This window comes from Salvia hispanica, chromosome 2 (genome assembly GCF_029641045.1).
Source record: "Salvia hispanica isolate PSC_SH4W2 chromosome 2, Shi_PSC_v1, whole genome shotgun sequence".
NCBI classification, from domain to species: Eukaryota; Viridiplantae; Streptophyta; class Magnoliopsida; order Lamiales; family Lamiaceae; genus Salvia; species Salvia hispanica.
Genome location: NC_142693.1, coordinates 63,502,244 through 63,520,588, shown reverse-complemented (window position 1 = coordinate 63,520,588; position 18,345 = coordinate 63,502,244). Strand labels below are relative to the sequence as shown.

Sequence of the window (18,345 nt, the reverse complement as noted above, 5' to 3'; positions counted from 1 at the left end):
AAAATCATACTTATATTCGCAGGAAGACACTGAAATGTGGCTAAAAGGTTCATATTTTGAGTTTTTCTAAAGTTACACCCCTATAGAAATTTATTTAGTAAATGTAAATGTCAAATATATTGCATCAATTGTTTGGACAGCGGGGCAGCTAAGTGGTCTCCACTTATAAATTATTGAAGAACGGCAATGCAACGTGGCCCCAATGAGTGATTCCAAATGTTTAGAGGGTGGACGCAAGCTATGGAAAAAGTTTGAAGGGAAAGCAGGGTGGTCCCAGTAAACATTTAATTCTACTTTTGGCTTTGACAATCAATACTTGCAAATTCAGATTGAAAAGTAAAGGACTTAAACCAGTTACATTCATCCTCTCACATTCATCATTCTAATTCAGATTAAATCGTTAATTGTTGTTGATCCATAATGGCGGAGGCATTTCTTCAAGTCCTTCTTGATAATCTGTGCTCTCTTATCAAGGAGGAGATCGGACTCATCTTGGGCGTCGACTATGAGATGAAGAAGCTCCGGAGCACTCTCACCACCATCCAAGCTGTGTTAGAGGATGCTGAAGACAAGCAAATCGAGAGCAAGGCTATTCGACAATGGCTGCAGAAGCTCACCGCTCTTGCTTATGAGATCGATGACATATTGGATGACTGCAACACTCATGTCTCCAAACTCAACCACTCTCATTCAAAACACAGTCGCTACAGCCTTAAGAAAATTATGTATCGCCACAACATCGCAAGGAGGATGAAGCAGGTTAACAAGATTGCGGGCGATGTTGCTACGGAACGCGCTAATATTCATCTGCGCGAGATGCCTGTCCATAGGCCAAGAGAAGTTGCTCTTGCCTCGCGCGAGACAGCTTCCCTGTTGAACCATTCTCATCAGATTTATGGCAGGGAAGAAGATAAACACATGATTGTCAAGATGTTGGTGAATGATGTGAAGGAGAAACAGGAGATGTCTGTGCTGCCAATCGTGGGCGTTGGCGGCCTTGGAAAGACAACTCTTGCTCAGCTAGTCTTCAACGATCCACAGGTGGAAGAGCACTTTGATCTAAGGATTTGGGTTTGTGTATCTGATAATTTTGAGATTAAGACTTTGGCGAAGGCCATGATTGAATCTGCGACAGGGAGTGGAAAAGCTTGGGATTTGCAGCACTTGGATGCTGCAGTGCGTCACCTCTGGGAACTGTTAAGCAAAAAAAGATATTTGATTGTCATGGATGATGTTTGGAACGATCACCAAAATAAATGGTTTGAGTTGAGAGATATTCTATCATGTGGGTCAGTCGGCTCATCTGTTATCGTCACCACGCGTCAGAAGAAGGTTGCTGATATAATGAGAACACTTCCATGTCATCACCCAAGGGGGTTGTCAGATGAGCATTGTTGGGCACTGCTACAGCAGCGCGCTTTTGTACCAAGAGAAGAGGTGTCTCCCCAGTTGGAAATTATTGGGAAACAAATCGTGAAGAAATGTGCAGGAGTGCCCCTGGCTGCAACAACGCTTGGAGGAATACTACGATTTAAAAGGATAGAAGAGGAATGGATACATGTGAGAGATAGTGAGATATGGAAGTTGTCAGCAGAAGAGAGTTTGATAATTCCAGTATTGAGATTGAGTTATCATCATCTTCCATTGGAGCTTAGGCAATGCTTTGCTTATTTGGCAGCCATTCCAAAGGACCATTACATTGAAAAGGAAGAATTGATCCTTCTATGGATAGCACATGGCTACATTTCATCGAAAGAGTCTCAACAAGTTGAAGATGTTGGAAATCAGATATGTAATGAGTTATTACTTAGATCTCTTCTACAAACACATATTGATAACAACACAGTGATCGGTATGCATGATCTCGTTCATGATATGGCAGAATCAATAATGGAGAACAAAGTTCCCGGAATACGAAGTGAAAGAAATCTTGCAAGTGCATCAACTATCCGCGAGGTAAATTTGCTACAAAAAACTTCTCTGTTTCCTAAAACTTTTCAGCAAGATATGACCATTACCTCCATCATTGAGCTCACAAGTTTAAGAGTAGTAAATGCAAAATCAGTTAATGATTTGCCTCCTTCCATCGGTAATCTTAAACATTTGCGTTACTTGAATTTGTCTAGTTCCGAAATTCACACACTCCCCAACTCGTTGTGTAAACTTTGGAACTTGCAAATCCTCAAGTTGGATTACTGTCGTAAACTTGTGGTTTTACCTAAGAAGCTAACCTCCTTACGTAATCTTCAACATCTATGTTTGTGGGAATGCGAGTCGTTGTCTGAAATGCCATCTAAAATGAGAGAACTAAATGGCTTAAAAACATTGAGTTTGTTTGTAGTGGGTCTCAAGAGAGATAACCAACTTGAGGAACTGGAATTCTTGAACCTTAGTGGAAGGCTCGAGATTAGGCATTTGGAGAGAGTAAAAGACCATATGGATGCAAAGAAAGCAAAGATTGGAAAGAAAAACAATCTTCGAGAATTGAGATTGTCATGGGAAAGAAATGATCTATCTAAGTTAGAGGAGGGTGTTGATGAACATGTGTTGGAAGCACTTGAACCTTGTCCAAATATTGAATCTCTTTCTATAAATGGCTTCAGTGGTAGATTTCTTCCGAGTTGGATGTCAAATTCAACTCTAGGAAAAATAGTTAAGATTGATATAAGTGATTGCGAAAATTGTAGGCATTTTCCACAATTGGGAGAGTTACCTCATCTGGAGAGGCTGTTCTTAAGGAATGTGGGGGTGGAGTATATTATTGAAGAAGATGTTGGGAATGGAATCCCAGTAAAGATACAGTTTGTGGCTCTGAAAAGACTCCATTTAATTGATCTTCCCAATTTGAAAGGGCTCTCAAAGAAGCAAGTTAGTAAAGTAGCATTCCCAAATCTTGAAATCCTATGGATTGAATGTTGCTCTTCATTAATACTGCCACCACTCTCATCCCTTCAAAAGTTGGAGAACCTAAGATGCAGTAGCTCAACTTTGGCGTTATTATCTGAGCAGGACATTCCTAGGAGTCTTTGCGTGGAAATTGAGGAGAGCATAACATGTTTTCCAATCGACACACTAAATAAATTCAGTAAGCTTCAGTCATTAAGAATTAAGTTTCCCAAAGAGATATCTGTGACAAGTGGTCTGCAAGCCTTAAAACAGCTTAGACTTTTAAGTCTAGACAGTTGTCGAACAATGAGATGGTTACCAGAAGGGATGTTGTGTCACCTTACTGCTCTACAGACCCTGCGATTATCGGAGTGCCCAGAATTGGTAGAGCTGCCAGAGGATATTAAACATCTCCATAATCTTGATTGGCTTGTGTTAGAGAGTCTTCCCAAGATGACACACTTGCCTCAAGCCTTTCAGCACCTCACTTGGCTCGTGTTAGAAGATCTTCCTGAGCTGGAATCACTCCCAGATCAGCTACCGTCTCTTTATACACTCAAAGTTACAGACTGCCCAAAGGTTGTATCGATTCCTGAACTGCCAAATCTGAAAGAGCTAACAGTCACTGGTTGCCCACAACTGGAAAGGCGATGTCAGAGAGGAAGTGGAGAGGATTGGCACAAGATTGCCCACGTTCACCGCATCACTGTTTCTCCAAATTAGCTCAACTATTTTTTGTTGATTTTATGTAATATGTGGTGACATCATTCTTCAAGATTAAGAAGATGTACCAGAAACAGCATTGGAGAAAGATTACAAAGATGGCGAGTAATTGTATTTCAATGTATTCTTCTTTATTTATTTTGTTATTTACATACAATGCACTAACTCTTACTGTTGTTTGTTTCTTTCTTTTTCAGTGTTGAAGGAACTTTGGAAAGTTGGCACAAAGTAGTACAGCTTTGAGTGTGGCTGAATTTCTGTTTTAGAATGCAAGTGTTTTAGAATATGTGGCTGAATTTCTGTTTTACTCAGCTTTTTAAAGTATTTGGTGGAAAGATTTTGATTCTGAGTTTGTAGTTAGATGATTTTACTTGGAGAACCAAGTTTGAAGAGATGATTTTATTTTCTAAACTGCTATTGTCATATTAGTTTAAGGGAAGGTTTTTTGACTTGACTCGACTTGACTCGACTCGACTCATATCTAGTTATCTATTTCTTTGCTATAGTGTTTAGAGATTATCTGTAATTCTTCTGAGTTATCTTGCAAGTACATTACTGTCTTTCTTTTCTACTCATCTATTTCTTTGCTATCTTAAGGTGTTGTGTTCGGTAGAATTACATATTTTGTTTGCCAATATTTGAAATTCAATCGAGTCATACATTTCTCGACCTGAATCATGGCCGTTAACGGTGTAAACACTGAATTGTTGGAGGCAGCGGAGAATGATCCTATTACGTTGGTTATGTTATGCTGTTTCCTTCAGTTCCAGTTTCACATGTTCATATTCTCCACTAGCTTGACTCCTCACCTCTCGTACATGCTGCCCTAGCTTGAATAGGTCTCAAGATTTTCGCAAGGGAGATGAAGAGAGGAAGAAGTGGGAGATGGGGAGAAGTTTGAGAGCTTGATGGTTGTATTGCTAAGTGTGAGACGTGAATTAAATTGTGGTGTGTAGCCGATGGAGTACGAGAAAAGGATGGTGATTTTGAAAGTTGCGTTATGCCTGTGGGTAAAATATTATTGTTGCACTCCATCATCGAAGATTCAACAGATGAGTGGCGGATCATGACTAGATATGTTCATATGCCATCATTGTTCATTGTCAACCATAGCTATTTCCTTTGGCTAGTGTGACGAGTGTTGGTGTCGTAACATAGACCAGATATGGCATGACTAGTGGAAAAGGGAAGGGCTCGATAAAGTGCGATCAACAAAGTCCTATTTAGATTCCAGTGTCGATGCTCTAGGTAGGTACCCTGTTAGTGTGCTAAATACTTTCAAAATACCAATCTCTTGAACAAGGGGAGTCACTGATGATTTCTGATGCTTGTGCCAGCTGAGTCTCGTCATCCTCCTGCAAAGGTGCGAATCTAGAGCCTCCACACGACTCCACGTTTTCCTTTCCTTTTTCCTTCATACGTCACCCCTGCCTTCGTTTTTTCAACAATCATCCACGGACCATACGTATTAGCACTGTTTGCATCAAGGGGAGCATACATGCCGCAATAAATGCAAAGGTCGATCAAATTTTCATATTCACCTTAAACTCGGTTGATAATTTACATAAGTAGAAATCTCCTTATATGCCTGTTTCTGCCAAGTCTTAGCATATGTTCATCACTTATATGGAGTTACTCTGTTTATAGTAGAGAATACGAAGTTTTGATGTTTATGATGTATTATAGTACTTCTGAAATAATTGTTTCTTATTTTTATAAGATCTTAACCAAGTTTCTCAAGTGTAAATTATTAATATATAACTTCAATGATATGTAAATTTTCACTCATCAGAATTTATTTATTAAATGTAAGTGGTCTTAGGGAGTGGTTCGAAATGTTAAGTGGGATGAAATTAATAGGGTGAAGTAGATCTTATCATCAAACCAATAAACAATTTAATCTTGATTAACATATGGACAAATCGTCTAGTATGCATCAAATTATTCCATTACTAAAATTTGAATTATTGAACAAAAGACAATTCAATTCCTGCAAAAACAAAGTGACAATGCTAACATACCAAGATACCATCATCCTGTGACATTCATTTCTCATATCTGCTTTGCCTATCAGAAAAAGAATCCGTAATTATTGTTGTTCCATAATGGCAGAGGCATTTCTCCAACTCGTTCTTGACAAACTGATCTCTCTTATCATCCGGGAGATTGGCCTGATCTTGGGCGTCGACAAAGAAATGAAGATGCTCTGCAGCACTATCACCACCATCCAAGCTGTGTTGGAAGATGCTGAAGACAAGCAAACCGAGAGCAAGGCAATTCGAAACTGGCTTCAAAAGCTCAACGCTATTGCTTACGAGGTTGATGACGTATTGGATGAGTGCAACACTCATGTCTCCAAACTCAACCACTCTCATTCATTATACAGTCGCTATAGCCTCAAGAAAATTTTGTATCGCCACAACATCGCAAGGAGAATGAAGCAAGTTAACGAGAAAGTGGAGGCCATTGCTGAGGAGCGCACTAAATTTCATCTGAGCGAGATTCCTGTTCATAGGCCAAGAGAAGTTTCTCTTGCGTCGCGTGAGACGGCGTCCCTATTGAAGGAGTCCAATAATATTCAAGGCAGAGAAGAAGATAAAGACAAGATTGTGAAGATGTTGGTGAGTGAAGTGAAGGATAAACAGGAGATGTCTGTGCTTCCAATCATCGGTATTGGCGGACTTGGCAAGACCACTCTTGCTCGACTAGTCTTTAACGATCCACGGGTGGAAGAAAACTTCGATGTAAGGATTTGGGTTTGTGTTTCTGATAACTTTGAAATGAAAACTTTGGTGAAGGCCATGATTGAATCTGCCACGGGGAGTGGAAAAGCAACGGATCTGCACCACTTGGATGCTACAGAGCGTTGCCTCTGGGAATTGTTGAGCCAAAAAAGATATTTGATTGTGATGGATGATGTTTGGAATGACAACCAGGATAAATGGTTTGAGTTGAGAGATGTTTTATCATGTGGCTCAGCTGGTTCATCGGTTGTCGTCACCACACGCCAAAAGAAGGTTGCTGATATAATGACAACACTTCCATGTTATTTCCTAAAGGGGCTGTCGGATGAGCACTGTTGGGCGCTGCTACAGCAACGCGCCTTAGGACCAGACGAAGAGCTGTCTCCACAGCTGGAAATAATTGGGCAACAGATCGTGAATAAATGTGCTGGAGTGCCCCTGGCTGCTACAACGCTTGGAGGAATCCTGCGGTTCAAAAGGATAGAAGAGGAATGGATACATGTGAGAGACTATGAGATATGGAAGTTGTCGGCAGAAGAGAGTTTGATAATACCAGCTTTGAGTTTGAGTTATCATCATCTTCCGCTAGAGCTGAGACAATGCTTTGCTTATTTTGCAGCCTTTTCTAAGGACTATTACATTGAAAAGAAAGATCTGATCTTCTTATGGATGGCTCATGGTTACATTTCATCAAAAGGGAATTTACAAGTGGAAGATGTTGGAAATCAAATATGTAATGAGTTGATGCTCAGATCCCTTCTTATTGTCGACAGCAACAACAAGATTGGAATGCATGATCTCGTTCATGATCAGGCCAAATCAATAATGGAGAACAAAGTTCCCGGAGTACAAAGTGAAGGAAATCTTGCAAGTGCGTCAACTATCCGCGAGGTAAATTTGCTAGGAAAATATGCATTGTTTCCTAAAACTTTTCACCAAGATATGAACATTCCTTCCATCCTGGAGCTCACAAGTTTAAGAGTATTAAATGCAACTGGTCAAGCAATAAAAGATTTACCTCCTTCTATTGGAAACCTAAAACATTTGCGATACTTAAATTTGTCTCGTTCTGAAATTCGCACTCTCCCCAACTTGTTATGTACTCTTTGGAACTTGCAAACCCTCAACTTGGATTACTGTGATAGGCTTGTGGCTTTGCCTAAAAATCTCATATCCTTACGCAATCTCCGGCATCTATGTTTGTGGGAGTGTGATTCATTGTGTGAGATGCCATCCAAAATGAGAGAATTAAAAGGCCTAAAAACATTGAGTATGTTTGTTGTGGGTCTCAAGAGAGATAACCACCTTGGAGAACTCGAATGCTTGAACCTCGGTGGAAGGCTTGAGATTAAGCATCTGGAGAGGGTAAAAGACCGTATGGATGCAAAGAGAGCAAAGATTGCAGAGAAAAATAATCTTCGAGAGTTGAGATTGTCATGGGAAAGAAATTATCGATCCAAGGTAGAGGAGGAAGTTGAAGAAAAGGTTTTGGAAGCGCTTGAACCTCACCCCAATCTTGAATCTCTTTATATAAAAGGCTTCAGTGGTAGATATCTTCCACGTTGGATGGAAAATTCAATGCAGAGAAAAATAGTTCATATAGATATAACTGATTGCAAAAATATTAGACGTTTTCCAAAACTGGGAGAGTTACCTCATCTTGAGAAGTTGTATTTAAAGAATATGTGGGTAGAATATATTATTGAAGAAGTTGGGAGTGGACACCCAGCAAAGATACAGTTCCCAGCTTTGAAAGAATTGCATTTAACTAATCTTCCTAATCTGAAGGGACTCTCAAAGGAGCATGAGAGTAGAGAAGCATTCCCAGATCTTCGAACTCTAAAGATTGCGCGTTGCTCTTCATTAATACTGCTAACACTCTCATCCTTTCAAAAGTTGGAGGAACTAAGATGCAGTAGCTCAAATTTGGGTTTATTATCTGAGCAGGACATTCCTAGGTGTCTCAGTCTGGAATTTGAGAAGAGCCTGACTTGTTTCCCAATAGTAACACTGGCAAAATTCAGTAAGCTCCGAACACTGACAATGACGGGTGTAAAAGAGATATCTGTGACAAGAGAAGGTCTGCAGGCCTTAAAAGAGCTTACCCGATTAAATCTATTCAGTTGTCAAACAATGAGATCTTTACCAGAAGGGATGTTGAGGCACCTTACTGCTCTGAATATCCTCCTGATAGTGAATTGCCGAGAGTTTGTAGAGCTATCAGAGGATATTAAACATCTCCATAATCTTGATTGGCTCCTGTTACATGGTCTTCCCAAGATGACGCGCTTGCCTCAAGCCTTTCCGCAGCTCATTTCGCTTCACCTAATTGATCTTCCCGAGCTCGAATCACTCCCAGATCAGCTACCATCTCTTAATTCACTCTATGTTATATGCTGTCCAAAGGTTATGTCGATTCCAGCTCTGCCAAATCTGAAAAAGCTAAGCATCATTGCATGCCCACAGCTGGGAAGGCGATGTCAGAAAGGAAGTGGAGAGGATTGGCACAAGATTGCTCACGTTCGCAGCATTTTTCTTTCTCCAATATAATTCAACTATTTTTGATGATTCAGTTCTTGGTTGATAAGTTACATAAGTACAAGATATCCTTATTTGCCTGTTTCTGCCAGGTAAGTGTTAACATATGTTCATCAGTTCCTTGAGTTTCTTTGTTTATAATATGTTTATGATATGTGCAGAATATGCACTATTGATGTTTATGATGTATATATACTTCAGAATTGAGTGTTTAAGATTTTTAGAAGATCTTAGCTAATTTTTTGATGTATTGCTGTTATTGTCTATATGATGTTGGTGTGTCATCAAATTTAATTGTCAACCTTAAATGTTGTTACATAGGCAAGATATGTGCCAACTAGTGGAAAAGGGAATTCCTCGAGAAAGAGTGATCGGAAAAGGGACGTGCGAAGCCAAGTTTATCCCTTCCGCAGATGAGATTATGGGTATTGATCTTGGTTTGCATCATGCACCCTCAGACGATCTTGTGATCATTTTTGCTGCCTTCTTCAAAGATCTTATGAACATTTTTTCAGTTTTCGTTACCTTTTGCAAAGATCTTGTAATCAATTTTTTCTATGTTTTCGTCGCCGTCTCCTTCCTCGTGAGCCTCCGCCGCCTTAATTTGCGCTCACCTTGTGCGCGAGAGAAAGTGCCTCCGCTCTTTATTACTTCCTTCGTCTTCCAGTATGTGTCCTAGTTTTCTATTTTGGTCCGTTGTTTGTTAGTTGTCCCACTTTATTTTTATTACTTTTGGAAATGGATCCCATATTCCACTAACTCATCTCTCATCACATTATTATATTATAAAACTAATACTCCCTCTGTTTCCTAAAAATAAATACTCTTTATTTTTTTATCTGCTATCTAAAAATAGAAACTTTCTGTTTTTGAAAATGGATCCTACAATCCATAACATTAAATACATTACTTTTTCTCGTCATCTTTCTTACTTTTACCCACTTGTTCTCCCTTGTCTCTCACGTTACCAATTTTATATTAAAACCTGTGTCATTTCTAAGGTTCTTATTTTTTAAGAAATCGAGGGAGTATATAAAAGTAGGACACATATACTACTGTCATTTTCAACTCACTTCCCTGTACATTTCTTAAAGCTCGTGCCTGTCAAAATGGGACACATAATGAGACGGAGGGATTATTATATTAATCATAAGGTCTTCCGAATCATAGCATCAAACAAATAAAAAATTCAATCTTAATTATTCAACTGCTAACATTTGAATTACTGAACATAAGACAAGTTTAGGTGTTAGGTTCCTCAACTTTTATAGTACAATATTAACAACTAGCAAATAGAAATTGACATAGTAAAACACTTAGACCGTTTACGTGCAATCCCTTCACTCACATTCATCCTTCTCAAATCTCATTACGAAAATTGTTGTTGTTTTTGGCTACTGGAAACGAATCGAAAATTGTTGTTTTTCCAAAATGGCAGAGGCATTTCTTCAACTCGTTCTTGATAATCTGAGCTCTCTTATCAAGGAGGAGATCGGACTGATCTTGGGCGTTGACAATGAAATGAAGAAGCTCTGCAGCACTCTCACCACCATCCAAGCTGTGTTGGAGGATGCGGAAGACAAGCAAATCCAGAGCAAGCCAATTCGTGACTGGCTGCAGAAGCTCACCACTCTTGCTTATGAGATTGATGACATTTTGGATGAGTGCAACACTCATGTCTCCAAACTCAACAACACTCATTCAAAGCTCAACCGCAAAAGCCTCAAGAATTTTTTGTATCGCCACAACATCGCAAGAAGAATGAAGCAAGTCAACGAGAAAATGATGGCCATTGCTGCGGAGCGTGGTAGGTTTCATCTGCGTGAGATGCCTGTTCATAGGCCAAGAGAAGTTGATCTTGCCTCACGCGAGACGGCTTCCCTGTTGAACGAGTCTGATAAGATTCATGGCAGGGAAAAAGATAAAGACAACATTGTGAAGATGTTGTTGAATGATGGGAAGGAAAAACAGGAGATCTCCGTGCTGCCAATCATCGGTGTTGGTGGCCTTGGGAAGACCACTCTCGCTCGACTAGTATTCAACGATCCACAGGTGGAAGAGCACTTCGATGTAAGGATTTGGGTTTGTGTTTCTGAAAACTTTGAGATGAAGACCTTAGTGAAGGCCATGATTGAATCTGCCATGGGGAGTGGAGAAGCTTCGTGTCTGCAGCACTTGGATGCTGTAGAGCGTCGCCTCTGGGACTTGTTGAGCAAAAAAAGATACTTGATTGTGATGGATGATGTCTGGAACGACCACCAGGATAAATGGTTTGAGTTGAGAGATGTTCTATCATGTGGCTCAACAGGCTCATTTGTCATCGTCACCACACGTCAGAAGAAGGTTGCTGATATAATGACAACACTTCCATGTTATTACCTTGAGGGGCTGTCGGATGAGCACTGTTGGGTGCTACTGGAGCAGCGCGCCTTCGGTCCAGGAGAAGAAGTGTCGTCACAATTGAAGATAATTGGGAATCAGATCGTAAAGAAATGTGCTGGAGTGCCTCTAGCTGCTACATCGCTTGGAGGAATCCTACGGTTTAAAAGAAAGGAATATGAGTGGATATATGTGAGAGATAATGATATTTGGAAGTTGTCAGCAGAAGAGAGTTTGATCATGCCAGCGTTGAGATTGAGCTATCATCATCTTCCACTGGAACTCAGACAATGCTTCGCATATTTTGCAGCCTTTCCTAAGGATCATTGCATTGAAAAGGAACGACTGATCCTTCTATGGATTGCTCATGGATACATTTCATCAAAGGGGACTCTACAACTAGGAGATGTTGGAAATCAAATATGTGATGAGCTACTACTCCGATCTCTTCTACAAGTGGATTACACGAACAGGATTAGTATGCATGATCTCGTTCATGATCTTGCGGAATCAATAATGGAGAACAAAGTCACAGGAGTACAAAGTGAAAGAAATCTCACAAGTACATCAACTATCCGCGAGGTAAATTTGCTAAAAAAAATTGCAGTTTTTCCCAAAACTTTTCAGCAAGATATGAACATTACTTCCATCTTAGAGCTCACAAGTTTAAGAGTATTAGATGCAACTAGTCTAGCAATAAAAGGTTTACCTTCTTCCATTGGCAATCTTAAACATTTGCGAATTTTGAATTTATCTCGTTCTGAAATTCGCACTCTCCCGGGCTTGTTATGTACTCTTTGGAATTTGCAAATCCTCAACTTGGATTACTGTAATAGGCTTGTGGCTTTACCTAAGAAGCTCTCAACTTTACGAAATCTCCAATATCTATGTTTATATGGGTGCAACTCATTGTGTGAGATGCCATCTAAAATTAGAGAGTTAAATGGCCTCAAAACATTGAGTATGTTTGTAGTAGGTATGAAGAAAGATGACCAACTTGAGGAACTGAAATGCTTGAACCTCGGTGGAAGGCTTGAGATTAGACATCTGGAGAGAGTAAAAGACCATATGGATGCAAAGAAAGCAAAGATTGCTGATAAACACAATCTACGAGATTTGAGTTTGTCGTGGGAAAGAAACGATTTATACCAGTTAGAGGAGGAAGTTGATGAAAGAGTGTTGGAGGCACTTGAACCTCACCCCAATCTTGAACATCTTTTCATACAAGGCTTTAGTGGTAGATATCTTCCATGTTGGATGACAAATTCAACACTGAGAAAAATAGTTAAGATTGATATAAGTAATTGTGAAAATCTTAGGCGTTTTTCAAAACTGGGAGAGCTACCTCATCTTGAGAGGTTGATCTTAAGGAATGTGGGGTTGGAGTACATAATTGATGAAGAAGAAGTTGGGTGTGGACACCCAGTAAAGAAACAATTCCCAACTCTGACATTTCTTTATTTATCAGATCTCCCAAATCTGAAGGGACTCTCAGAGAAGCAAGAAAGTAATGAAGAAGCATTCCAAAATCTTGAAAACCTACATATTAAGCGTTGCTATTCGTTAGTATTTCCATCACTCTCGTCCCTCGAAAAGTTGGAGAAACTGTCATGCAGAAGTTCAGATTTGGCTTTATTATTTGAGCATGACATTCCTAGTGATTTGTCCATCGAAATTGAAGAGAGCCTCACATGTTTCCCAATTGAAACACTGGCAAAGTTCAGTAAGCTTCGGTCATTGACAATTGAGAATGCAAAAGAGATCTCTGTGACAAGAGAAGGTCTGCAAGCCTTAAAACAGCTTACACAATTAAGTCTACATAGTTGTCTGACAATGAGATGTTTACCAGAAGGGATGTTGCGCCACCTTACTACTCTGGAGGTTCTTAGCATACGGAAGTGCCCAGAATTAGTAGAGCTTCCAGAGGATATTGAACATCTCCATAATCTTTGCCGCCTCTGGTTATGCACCCTTCCCAAGATGACGTACTTGCCTCAAGCTTTTCAGCACCTCACTAATCTACACCTAGAGGATCTTCCAGAGCTAGAATCAATCCCAGATCAACTACCATCACTTAATATGCTCTTTGTTAAGGATTGCGCAAAGATTGTATCGGTTCCAGCTTTGTCGAAACTGAAATCACTAACGGTCCTTGGATGCCCTCAATTGGAAATGCGCTATCAGAGAGGAAGTGGAGAGGATTGGCACAAGATTTCCCACGTTCGCCACGTCGACTTTTCTAGAATATAATTCAACTATTTTTTGTTGAACAAATCCAGCTTAACTATGATTTTAGTAATTTTTCTTCCATTGACTTCATTTATTAAGATGAAGAAGATACTTTGAAGAAAGAATACAAGGATGGTGGGTAATTGTATTTCAATGTATTCATCTTTATCACTTAAAACTTTATATATACAATACACTAACACTTATTCTTTGTTATTTCTTTATTTTTCATAGTGTTGGAGGATCTTCGGAAAGTTGGCGTAGTGACAAGGGGCGAATCAAGTACATGTTCCAGTGGGCAGAGTTGAATGCAAGTGTCTTCGAATTTGTGGGTGAATTTATGTGTTTTGCTCTACTTTTTTTAAGCATTTGGTGGCAGGATTCTTTTTTTGTGCTTATACTTGGATGAATTCGTATATACAGGTGATAGGCTAGCATTCGTCACCATTTTGGAGTCACTTTTCATGCTATATTGTTGAAAATTTGCATATAAAGATGCATGTTTTGGTAGGAAACAAATGGAGTGGTCCGACGAGCATGCTAATGGAATGGATTCTGGATTACATGCAAAAGTAGAGGCAAATTGGATACAAATTGAGTATTTGGAGAAGGAAGGAATCCACAAGACACAAACTGCCCAGTTTGATGGATTGGCCACTATCCAAGCAATGCTGACAGCTCTCTAAAGTCGCATTTCAAAGTTAAATTGACGAGTCTTTGTGCTACCAATGGCCACAAGAGACACTTTTGAAGGCAAAAGAAGCCAACTACCATCATTGGGAGTGGAGAAGCCTTCCACATCAGATTGGTTGGAAGATGTGTAACAAAAAAACAACAAAGCTTATCTTTTGGCCTAACTTTTGGGACACCACTTTTAGCTAGCTTTAGTTAGTTTTATTTCCTCTCTCTAAGCTTAGTTTTCTCTCATCCTTGAAGTAAATTTCGAACCATAGGCAGCCATTGCCACTTTTGCTCACCATGGGGTGAAGCTTGTTGTTATGTAGTGTTTTAATGCTTTGAATGATCTAGTTCCTTGTTTGTACTCATTTTCCAGCATCTTAACTCTCTAGTTAAGGTTGTTGGGCTGATCATAAAGAGCTTTTGGTGTATTTAAATCTCTAGGTGTTTAGCATTTATGGTTGGTTGTTGGTGTTCTTGAGCATTTAGTTAATCTCTTGCTTTGGTTTTACTATTTTCGTTCTCTAGCTAGCCTTTGTCCTTGTTGATTCCTTTGCTTGTTTATTTGAAGTTTTTTATGCTTTTGAAAGGGTCCTGCAGGGGCTGATTCTACTTGAAGCTTTTGATTGAAGAAAAGAAAAAAGAAACAGTGGTTGTTGCTAGTTTAGTTTTACTTGCTTAGCTTGTTTAGATTTCACTTTTTGCATCTTATTTCTTTGATCTTTTCTAAGTGTTTAGGTCAGCTAGTTAATCCTTTTTTTCCATCTTTTTAATTTCGTAAATCAGTAAAAAAAAAAAGAAGAGAAAACGTTTGTGTATTTAAGTTGCAATTGTTGGTGATTTTCCCTTGCTTAATAGCTTTGTTCTTGTATGCTAGCTAATGTGTTTTAGTTGCTGCAGTTTCTTTAGTTATTTCTATCCTCCATTGTTGAATGTTCTTAAACTTGTTCATCTTCTCCAAGTTGCTAATTTTCAGCTTTTTATTTGGTGTTTTCAAGGCATAATTAGGTAGTTAACTTGTTGATCTTGTGTTTCTTTAGCATAGTTAAGTGTGTAGCAGTCTTTTAGTCTCTCTTTTCTCATAGTTTTCGTGCCTTAGTGTATTTAGGAACCCAAAAATCTGATTTCAAATTGCTAATCCTTTTATCCTTTGTTTAGTTTAGTTGTCTACTACTTTTGACCATTGGATAATAGCCCATAGCAAGCAACTAGTACAATCCCTTTTCACTCATTGACATGGAGCCTCCAAAATCAGTTTTAAACTCTCTCTTTCATGCTTTTCATGTCAGTTTAGTCACCTTAGGAAGTCTCCAAACTAGCTAGTTAAGTAGGCTTTTAGAATTACCTTTTAAGTGTCTCTTTCCTAGTAAATTAGCTTCTCTAGCTTTCATTTAGGTGTGAACACTTAGAATTTAGTTAGCAGCCTTCTACTTAGTTCTTTTTGCCTCTTTTACTTAGTATTTTTCGTGGCAGAAGCTGGTTCTTTTCCCCTTGTTCCTTTTATTCCCGAAAATGCTATTATACAAAGTGTTGTTATTTTTCTCGCCACTGTTCTGATTTTGCTGCTAAACTGCCCAGTTTACCAACTTGCCCAGTCTGCGTTTCAGTTTAATTGCTTTCTTCTTATTGTATTTTATTTGCATGTTTAGTTACAATCTTAGCTTAAGTGTTATTTATATTTTGTAGTTCAGTTCTCACCCCCAATTTAGAGCGTGGCGGCATCGCCAAAACCCTTTCTAAGTGTTGAAATGCATAACGGATGCTACCGTTCCTCGTGGGTTCGACACCCTAACTTACCATATACTAATTAATAGTATTTTGGAAAGTGGGAACTTATAAATCTTGTTGAATAGGAAGGGACACGTGCCTACGACACGCGTGCAAAATCCCGACCTCTCAAATGGCGCCGTTGCCGGGGAACGGTGTTGTTGTCTTGTTATGTTTTTCTACACTTATTGTATATAGTTTTTTACTTGTTTTTTTTGTTGTTGTTTTTTCTCTTTTTTCATTTGATTTCTAGTTTATGAGCAGGTCCTTTTCTCCAAGGTTGTTGTTCGATATTACAATTAAGAAGACGACGAAGAGGCTGCGTGAGGAAGCCGGTTTGAGAAGATAAGCAGGGCAGTTCCTCGAGTTGTCCAGTTCCACAGAATGGCCAGCTTGTCTAGTCAAGGAGTTGTGTGCCATTAAAGGGCAGCATGGATCATTTCACAGATCCATACGATCTTGGATGGGGTGATTGCTCCGATTTTGTATGGACCGATCCTAATAAAAAATGTCAAGGTCTACCACCACAAATACATCACCAAGATTTCCAAGGTACAGATGTAAATCATGTTTATTGGCCTCCGGATCCAAGTGGATTCCCTCCGTGTTTTCAGCCACAAGAACTTGGCCAATGTCAATCAAATCATCCGTCAATGCCACCAAAGTGCTTAGAAGAAATGATGGAGGATCTAATCACTTCCCAACAACTCATGCAAAACAATTTGGAAGCCAATTACAATGTAGTGCATGAGATGCATGATGAACAATATGAGCAAATGATTAGTCTTGATCATCTTGCATGCCAAATGACACAATTGGCGACTTCCATCAATAATATGCGTGGGAATGATGGAGGAATTCTGGCTCAAGTGCAACAACCAAGGAAGGAGACCTTTAATCAGATTCTCTTTAGGTCTGGGAAAGAGTTGAAAGCTTCATTCGACAATGACTCAAACAAAGGACCCCGGGAAACATTGGAAAAGGGGCCCAGATTGCCCAGTGCAACACACTGCCCAAGTCAGGTGACTCCTTGGTTTGAAGATGAAGATGATAGCGATGAGGAGATTGAAGAGAATATCATCATTCAACCTGATGGGTCTACACTGATGGGTCTACACCGATACCAATAAGACCAGAAGAGACCATCATGAAGGGATGCAAAAAGTTTGAGCATGCAAAGTCTACTAGCAAGCTGCCTAATCCAGACGAACTGAATTGGTATCGTTGGAAGTTCGGTCACCTAAGTTCAAGCCGCCGCCCACCAAACTCAACCATGTTTGCTTTGGGAAAAATAACACTCTCTCTGTTATCATCAATAGTGAGTTGGAAAGTGGCGAAGGTAAGAAGTTGATCAAAGAGTTGAAAGATCCCGACTTTCTTGAAGCCGAGTTGTTGCAAGATATGTATCCATTGCCCTCCATTAAGAAACAAGTTGAGCTCGAAGAACTTAATGAATGCAAGTTATTCAACACTCAAGGGCTTAGTGATGAGGAGATAGAGACTGAAATAATGACTTGGTGTAAGAAGAAGAATCACACAAACCCGCCCGAGAGATGTAAACTGCCAGATCCTGAGGAACTGCCTAGTCAGAATGAGCTGCCCAGCCTAAGCGTGGAGGAGGAGTTGCTACTGTTGGAGATTTATCCGCCTAAATTGGATCCGAATGCATTTCCTTCCGGCTTCAAATCTTTGGACTCAAATGAGACCGTTGCCACGATCAGTAGCCTAGACAAGAGCCAAGAAGAAGAGCTAACCAAAGTTTTAAAGAGGCAAAAAGAGTTGACCGGTTGGACTTCGGCCGACGACATGTTGTGTATAAGTCCCGATGTTTGCATGCTTTACATGAGTTCAGAGAAGGGCTCCAAACTCTACAGAGATTCCTAAGAGGAAGTTGAATGCTTCTACTTGGAAGGATTGGAATGCAAGATTCGACGATGCATTTCCAAAGGAACACTCGTGTGCTGCCCAGTTTGTTGAACATGGCAGTCTGGATGCCATAGTGGATAAAGTAGCCGAAGCTAAAGGAGCCGCCGAGCCAACACATGAGCCTGAGATTGAAACCAAAGGAGGCAGCTGCACTAGCTCTAGCACCACCTGTCACATCAGCCTGTACCCCCCGCTTTGTGAGGGGGAGGTGATTTCTATCCAATCCTCTCTTTTATTTGTAGTATATATGTGTTACATGTGTGATGTATGTGTTTATTTTGAAGTTTTTGTAATTGTGGCCTTGTCGGCCTTGTTTTGTATTTGTTGTGGCCTTGTCGGCCTTGATGCATGCTTCGTGATTGTTATGTGTTGTTAGTAATCTTTCTCTAAACACTTGGTCTACTTGCTCTCGAGCAAGCAATGCCCAAGTGTGAGGAGGTGGGATTCTGGTGTGTCGTTCTTGGTTTTCTAAGTT

At 39.8% G+C, this 18,345-nt stretch overlaps 4 pseudogenes across 2 annotated transcripts; all 4 read left to right on the top strand.

Annotated features, from left to right (window-relative positions):
• The first annotated feature begins 320 nt into the window (after positions 1-320).
• On the top strand, positions 321-4,068 carry LOC148932898 (disease resistance protein RGA2 pseudogene; annotated as a pseudogene). 2 transcript variants are annotated; one of them, XR_016136021.1, is made up of 2 exons: positions 321-3,710; positions 3,807-4,068. The product of XR_016136021.1 is annotated as a disease resistance protein RGA2 pseudogene, transcript variant X1 (transcript). The 2 variants fall into 2 exon arrangements; XR_016136022.1 differs by having other exon boundaries at positions 321-3,714.
• Positions 4,069-5,714: 1,646 nt separating this feature from the next.
• On the top strand, positions 5,715-8,903 carry LOC148932897 (disease resistance protein RGA2 pseudogene; annotated as a pseudogene).
• A 1,419-nt stretch (positions 8,904-10,322) lies between these two features.
• LOC148932896 (disease resistance protein RGA2 pseudogene) lies at positions 10,323-13,627 on the top strand (annotated as a pseudogene).
• A 2,582-nt stretch (positions 13,628-16,209) lies between these two features.
• Positions 16,210-18,344, top strand: LOC148932895 (uncharacterized; annotated as a pseudogene).
• Position 18,345: the final 1 nt, after the last annotated feature.